This window comes from Lampetra planeri, chromosome 38, assembly GCF_965212315.1.
Source record: "Lampetra planeri chromosome 38, kcLamPlan1.2.h2, whole genome shotgun sequence".
Taxonomy (NCBI): domain Eukaryota; kingdom Metazoa; phylum Chordata; class Hyperoartia; order Petromyzontiformes; family Petromyzontidae; genus Lampetra; species Lampetra planeri.
In genome coordinates, this window is record NC_136144.1 from 11,302,486 (window position 1) to 11,311,032 (window position 8,547).

Consider the following 8,547-nt stretch of genomic DNA (forward strand, 5'->3'; position numbering starts at 1 on the left):
CCAAACCACCACCCCCACACCACCACCCCCAAACCACCACCCCCACACCACCACCCCCACACCACCACCCCCACACCACCGCCCCCAAACCACCACCCCCACACCACCGCCCCCAAACCACCACCCTCACACCTCCACCCCCACACCACCACCCCCACACCACCACCCCCACACCACCACCCTCACACCTCCACCCCCACACCACCACCCACACACCACCGCCCCCAAACCACCACCCCCACACCACCACCCACACACCACCGCCCCCAAACCACCACCCCCACACCACCACCCCCAAACCACCACCCCCACACCACCACCCCCACACCACCACCCTCACACCTCCACCCCCACACCACCACCCTCACACCTCCACCCCCACACCACCACCCACACACCACCGCCCCCAAACCACCACTCCCACACCACCACCCCCACACCACCACCCCCACACCACCACCCTCACACCTCCACCCCCACACCACCACCCACACACCACCACCCCCAAACCACCACCCCCACACCTCCACCCCCACACCACCACCACCCTCACACCTCCACCCCCACACCACCACCACCCTCACACCTCCACCCCCACACCACCACCCCCACACCACCACCCCTACACCACCACCCTCACACCTCCACCCTCACACCTCCACCCCCACACCACCACCACCCTCACACCTCCACACCACCACCACCCTCACACCTCCACACCTCCACACCACCACCACCCTCACACCTCCACCCCCACACCACCACCCCCACACCACCACCCCTACACCACCACCCTCACACCTCCACCCTCACACCTCCACCCCCACACCACCACCACCCTCACACCTCCACCCCCACACCACCACCACCCTCACACCTCCACTCCCACACCACCACCCCCACACCACCACCCCTACACCACCACCCTCACAACTCCACCCTCACACCTCCACCCCCACACCACCACCACCCTCACACCTCCACCCCCACACCACCACCACCCTCACACCTCCACTCCCACACCACCACCCCCACACCACCACCCCTACACCACCACCCTCACACCTCCACCCTCACACCTCCACCCTCACACCACCACCACCCTCACACCTCCACCCCCACACCACCACCCCCAAACCACCACCCTCACACCTCCACCCCCACACCTCCACCCCCACACCTCCACCCCCACACCACCACCCCCAAACCACCACCCTCACACCTCCACCCCCACACCTCCACCCCCACACCTCCACCCCCGGCGACCCGAGTTCGATTCCCGCTCACGGCCAACACCAAGTGCTGATTATCTGAACCGGTCCTGGGGCCTCCCCTAGGGCGACTCAGCCTCAAATTAGTACGTGGTGTGGTATAAAACCATCGCCACTGGGGAGACAAAGGCGGCCGAGCGTGGTGCTGGCCACCTACCGCCTGGTGTGCCGTACCGGCACACTTGCCCCGACAGTCTGTTAAGGCTATAAGGGGGATCTTTGTATTTTGGTGGTGATATTTAGATGATCATGCTCGTGGTGGTGTGGATGATGGTGGCACGATTAATAATGATGATGGTAGTGAGGGCACATCACTCACCATCACTCACCACCCCTCACCAAACACCATCGCCCATCAATCAACATTTCTCACCGTCTCTCACTGACTCAGATGACTGGCAGATGCACCTCCTGTGCTCACCACTGTGCCAGGCTAGGTGCATGAGGTCAGGGAATAGACCCAAATGCCGTGGACTGACTGAGATGACTGGCAGATGCACCACCTGTGCTCACCACTGTGCCAGGCTAGGTGCATGAGGTCAGGGAATAGACCCAAATGCCGTGGACTGACTGAGATGACTGGCAGATGCACCACCTGTGCTCACCACTGTGCCAGGCTAGGTGCATGAGGTCAGGGAATAGACCCAAATGCCGTGGACTGACTGAGATGACTGGCAGATGCACCACCTGTGCTCACCACTGTGCCAACTCGCTGCGTTCTAAACGCGTGGCACTCCGCTCGTTGTTGTGAGCGTCGCTCCTCTGCCCTCTGCTGTTGCTGGAGGGCGACTGCCTCCAACTCCCCAGCAGCAGCAGCGGCGGCGGCAGCGTCCTTCACGAGCCCCATCCGCAGAGGCCGATCTGGACAGCGCCGCTCGCGGTCAGCGCCCGCGACCCGGGCACACGGAGCCCCCCCGCGCCTGTGGACTGTGTGCAGGCCACACACACAATAGCCGCAGCAGCAGCAGCAGCAGCCCTCACACCGCCCCGGCCCCTATAGCCTGGGCAGACAGACTTCTGTTAGCGAGCACCGACGAAGGCCCGCGCCACGGTACACGAGCGGCTGGGTGGTCAGCACCACGCCCGGCCGCCTTTGTCTCCCCCAGTGGAGTTTGACACCACACCGCACCAGGTAATCATTTGAGGCTGAGTCGACCTTGCGGAGGCCCAGGACCGCTTCAGAAAATCGTCCCCGATGTTGGCAGTGAGCGGGAATCGAACTCGGGTGGCCGGGTTTGTATAGCCCAGCCTGCTAACCTCGACACCACCGCTCCCATTTCACTAAAACCGATCGATCCTATCACTGACACCGATATATCCTATCACTATCATCGATCGATCCTATCAGGGTTGGGTGAGTGTGAGTGGTAGGGGTCGAGTTGAGGGTTGGGGTGAGTGGTAGGGGTGAGTGGTAGGGGTGAGTGCTAGGGGTGAGTGGTGAGTGCTAGGGGTGAGTGGTGAGTGGTAGGGGTGAGTGGTGAGTGTTAGGGGTGAGTGGTAAGGGTGAGTGTTAGGGGTGAGTGGTAGGGGTGAGTGGTTAGTGGTAGGGGTGAGTGGTGAGTGGTAGGGGTGAGTGGTAGGGGTGAGTGGTGAGTGGTAGGGGTGGGTGGTGGGGGTGAGTGGTGAGTGGTAGGGGTGGGTGGTGGGGGTGAGTGGTAGTGGTGAGTGGTGAGTGGTAGGGGTGAGGGGTAGGGGTGAGTGGTAGGGGTGAGTGGTAGGGGTGAGTGGTGAGTGGTAGTGGTGAGTGGTAGGGGTGAGGGGTAGGGATGAGTGGTGGGGGTGAGTGGTGAGTGGTAGGGGTGGGTGGTGGGGGTGAGTGGTGAGTGTTAGGGGTGAGGGGTAGGGGTGAGTGGTGGGGGTGAGGGGTAGGGGTGAGGGGTAGGGGTGAGTGGTGGGGGTGAGTGGTAGGGGTGAGGGGTAGGGGTGAGTGGTGAGTGTTAGGGGTGAGGGGTAGGGGTGAGTGGTAGGGGTGAGGGGTAGGGGTGAGTGGTGAGTGGTAGTGGTGAGTGGTGGGGGTGAGTGGTAGGGGTGAGGGGTAGGGGTGAGTGGTGAGTGGTAGTGGTGAGTGGTCGTGGTGAGTGGTGGGGGTGAGTGGTAGGGGTGAGGGGTAGGGGTGAGTGGTGGGGGTGAGTGGTGGGGGTGAGTGGTGGGGGTGAGTGGTAGGGGTGAGTGGTAGGGGTGAGTGGTGAGTGGTAGGGGTGAGGGGTAGGGGTGAGTGGTGAGTGGTAAGGGTGAGTGGTAGGGGTGAGGGGTAGGGGTGGGTGGTGAGTGGTAGGGGTCGAGTTGAGGGTTGGGGTGAGTGGTAGGGGTGAGTGGTAGGGGTGAGTGCTAGGGGTGAGTGGTGAGTGCTAGGGGTGAGTGGTGAGTGGTAGGGGTGAGTGGTGAGTGTTAGGGGTGAGTGGTAAGGGTGAGTGTTAGGGGTGAGTGGTAGGGGTGAGTGGTTAGTGGTAGGGGTGAGTGGTGAGTGGTAGGGGTGAGTGGTAGGGGTGAGTGGTGAGTGGTAGGGGTGGGTGGTGGGGGTGAGTGGTGAGTGGTAGGGGTGGGTGGTGGGGGTGAGTGGTAGTGGTGAGTGGTGAGTGGTAGGGGTGAGGGGTAGGGGTGAGTGGTAGGGGTGAGTGGTAGGGGTGAGTGGTGAGTGGTAGTGGTGAGTGGTAGGGGTGAGGGGTAGGGATGAGTGGTGGCGGTGAGTGGTGAGTGGTAGGGGTGGGTGGTGGGGGTGAGTGGTGAGTGTTAGGGGTGAGGGGTAGGGGTGAGTGGTGGGGGTGAGGGGTAGGGGTGAGGGGTAGGGGTGAGTGGTGGGGGTGAGTGGTAGGGGTGAGGGGTAGGGGTGAGTGGTGAGTGTTAGGGGTGAGGGGTAGGGGTGAGTGGTAGGGGTGAGGGGTAGGGGTGAGTGGTGAGTGGTAGTGGTGAGTGGTGGGGGTGAGTGGTAGGGGTGAGGGGTAGGGGTGAGTGGTGAGTGGTAGTGGTGAGTGGTCGTGGTGAGTGGTGGGGGTGAGTGGTAGGGGTGAGGGGTAGGGGTGAGTGGGGGGGGTGAGTGGTGGGGGTGAGTGGTGGGGGTGAGTGGTAGGGGTGAGTGGTAGGGGTGAGTGGTGAGTGGTAGGGGTGAGGGGTAGGGGTGAGTGGTGAGTGGTAAGGGTGAGTGGTAGGGGTGAGGGGTAGGGGTGGGTGGTGAGTGGTAGGGGTGAGTGGTAGGGGTGAGGGGTAGGGGTGGGTGGTGGGGGTGAGTGGTAGGGGTGAGTGGTAGGGGTGAGTGGTAGGGGTGGGTGGTGGGGGTGAGTAGTGAGTGGTCGTGGTGAGTGGTAGGGGTGAGGGGTAGGGGTGAGTGGTAGGGGTGAGGGGTAGGGATGAGTGGTGAGTGGTCGTGGTGAGTGGTAGGGGTGAGGGGTAGGGGTGGGTGGTGGGGGTGAGTGGTAGTGGTGAGTGGTGAGTGTTATGGGTGAGGGGTAGGGGTGAGTGGTAGGGGTGAGGGGTAGGGGTGAGTGGTGAGTGGTCGTGGTGAGTGGTATGGGTGAGGGGTAGGGGTGAGTGGTGAGTGGTAGGGGTGAGTGGTAGGGGTGAGGGGTAGGGGTAGGGGTGAGTGGTGAGTGGTAGGGGTGGGTGGTGGGGGTGAGTGGTGAGTGGTAGGGGTGGGTGGTGGGGGTGAGTGGTAGTGGTGAGTGGTGAGTGTTATGGGTGAGGGGTAGGGGTGAGTGGTAGGGGTGAGTGGTGGGGGTGAGGGGTAGGGGTGAGTGGTGAGTGGTAGGGGTGAGTGGTAGGGGTGAGTGGTAGGGGTGGGTGGTGGGGGTGAGTGGTAGTGGTGAGTGGTAGTGGTGAGTGGTAGGGGTGAGGGGTAGGGGTGAGTGGTGAGTGGTAGGGGTGAGTGGTAGGGGTGAGTGGTAGGGGTGAGGGGTAGGGGTGAGTGGTGGGGTGAGTGGTGGGGGTTTCTGCTATATCTCCACTGTGGATCTCGCTGATTTCCATCTCCGGGGTTACATTCCTCGCCTCCCCTCATTATGACTGTTTACACCATTTAAATATTTTGTTGATTATATTTCAAAGACAAAGATCGCCCGTATAGCCTGTAACAGACTGTTGGGGCAAGGGCTGTTAGCGAGTAGCACCTATGAAGGCTGTCACGGCACACGATGGGGTGGGTGGCTAACACCACGCCCGGCCGCCTTTGTCTTCCTAGTGGCGATGTTGACACACCACACCAGGTACTAATTTGAGGCTGAGTCGACCTAGGGGAGGCCCAGGACCGATTCAGATACTCGTCACTGGTGTTGGCCGTGAGCAGGAATCAAACTCGGGTCGCCAGGTTCATAGCGCAGCGTAGCGCTAACCACTACACCACCGCTCCCCTCACAACTACAAACACTACATTTACACACACACACCAAACTACACACTCACCAAACTACACACTCACCACACTACACACACACTCACACACTCACTCACCACACTACACACACACTCACCACACTACACACATACACACTCACCACAATACACACTCACCACACTACACACACACTCACTCACCAAACTACACACACACTCACCACACAACACACACACACCACACTACACACACACTCACTCACCAAACTACACACACACTCACCACACTACACACACACTCACCACACTACACACACACTCACCACACTACACACACACACTAACCACACTACACACACACTCACCACACTACACACACACTCACCACACTACACACACACACTCACCACACTACACACACACTCACCACACTACACACACACACTCACCACACTACACACACACTCACTCACCAAACTACACACACACTCACCACACTACACACACACACACACTCACCACACTACACACACACTCACACACTCACTCACCAAACTACACACACACTCACCACACTACACACTCACACTCACCAAACTACACACACTCTCACACACACACTCACCAAACTACACACACACTCACACACTCACTCACCAAACTACACACACACTTACACACTCACTCACCAAACTACACACACACTCACACACTCACTGACTAAACTACACACACACTCACACACTTAAATGCATGCGCACATGGGTACACACCACACAGCACACTCACCAAACACAGCACACACTCACCACACCGAACACCCCACCACCACCACCACCTCACCCCTCACCCACCACTCCACTCTCTCTCCACGAGTGTCCTCAACTCTCTGGCCTCCACTCAGAGACAGAGAGAGGCTCCACTTGAACACAGCGAGAGAGAAGAGAGAGGGGGGAGACGTGGAGAGAGGGTTGGGGAGAGACTTTGACTTTTAAACAACTTCTATTGCCGCCAGCAGCAACAGCACTGGAGGCGATTTCGATATGAAATACACAAAGTCACCAGCAACACAAATGAAACGAACGCTATAAATCCACGCGCTGTGGAGCTAAAAGCACCGCGCACAACACGAAAGAAAAGTCACGTGGTGGTTGTGGTGTCATCACGCACGCCACGGTGACGAGCGAGCGCTTCAGAAGGTGAACACGAGGGTGCCGTCCACGCTGGTACAGATGGCTTTTCCGGCTCCCCAGCGTTCGAAGAAGACGCGCTGCACATCACCAACATGTGTGTGGTGTGCATGCTCCAGCCGGAGCCGCGCCTTGAGCAGGCCCCTGGACACTGGAAGCACCACAGAGCAGCCGTCAGTGTCACCTTGCAGCATCTTTTTTCTCGTTCTGTCCACCGCCATCTTCGCCTGCGCGCAGGCGAAGTTGGCGAGGTCATGGCGCTTGTTAGCCAGGTAAGGCACCACCCCATATACGAAGCTGCTGTTGTAGAAGGGCACCCCCCAGTTTCCTGAAGATGTCACCCAAAAGGCGGAACATTGGTTTGAGCCGCTGGCAGTATAAGTACAGGTGGGGCAGATCCTCCCTGGCACCGCAGGAAATGCACAAGTCTGTTACCCCTGGCGAGATTCGGCTGAGCCACACGGCCGATGGCAACGTGCAGTGTGCCAACCTCCACTGGAGGTCACCGCAGCGTTTGGCTACGGGAGACTTGTACATTTGTTTCCACTGAGGGGCGGTCGCAATGAGGGGAGAGAAATGAAACAGAGAGAGAGGCAGAGAGAATTTGCGTGTCATCCTTGCGCAGGGGCCATGCTAATCTTCTCTGTATCGTTCCAATTTTAGTATATGTGAAGTACCGGTGAAGACGCTGGACACCCAGGTTGAGGCACACGTATACTTATTTCAGCTTATCGGTACAGGACAACACTAGAGGGGGTAGCGGCCCCCTCACCCGGATAACTGGGGATACCCCCTAGCTAATCTCACCTATCCCCAAGTCCTCCTCTAACGAGCTAGGGGAGGCTAACTGGCCCGACACTGGTGAGTCGGGCTACGGTCTCCGGAGTCCCAGGGTCTAACCCTGGTTCACGGAACCACGCCTCTGGCTCGCTCCTCTGCAGCCCTGACAAGGGCGGCGTCGAGGGGAGTCCAGGGCTCTAGCTAGAGGATCTTCACTCTTCCTCCTTCGTTCCCAGACTGAGCCCCGAGCTCTCTTTGTCCTCCCCCTTTATACCCCCCATCAGGATCACAACCCCCCAGGCTGCCTGATGCGGACGTCGCTGCGGGCACCCCCCCCGTGTACTCCCGTAACTCCGCCCACTGTGTTTGTTACCCATTGGATCGTATGCACTTACAGCCCTCCCGTAACAGCCCTACATCACCCCCCCCATTACAGCTCGCAGCCGTCCCGGCTGCAACAATTCCAAATAAAGGAACAATTACCCCTCGACCCCGTGTGTGCCTCATTTTTTCAACAAAATGCAAATAGCAGAACAACAACAAGAACAACAACCATACCCCCGAAGGGAATGTCCGACGCACCCCCCCCCCCCGCATAAATACGAAATCCGTAAGCACGTATGTACAACTAGCCAGGAACTCCCCCATCACACACAGCACACCCACGACACACAATGCACCCACAACACACACACCGCGCCCACACAACACAACACACTCAGTGTGCAAGGAGCACACCACCGACGCAGCATACAGTAACCATGACACGTGAAGGAAAATAAATAAGAAAAGTTTTTTTTTTTTCTTTTTCTTCCTGCTGTATATTATAAGAGTCTGCGCATTTTAGCGCGCGTCCTTGCCGCAGGCCCGTCACACGGGGCAACCCCGGACGGCGGACCATCCGGTGGCGGCTGTCCCATTCGAGGTGAGGTCGCGATTGAAGTCGCGCGACTGTCGGCATCACCTGTGGGGGTTCCAGGGCG

The 8,547-nt window shown here is 59.3% G+C and overlaps 1 non-coding gene across 1 annotated transcript; it reads right to left on the reverse strand.

The window, feature by feature from the left end:
* Nucleotides 1–7,363: 7,363 nt before the first annotated feature.
* Nucleotides 7,364–7,471, reverse strand: LOC144731327 (U6 spliceosomal RNA). The gene has a single exon (XR_013587949.1). It is a non-coding gene; the product is annotated as a U6 spliceosomal RNA (small nuclear RNA).
* Between the last annotated feature and the right edge of the window lie 1,076 nt (nucleotides 7,472–8,547).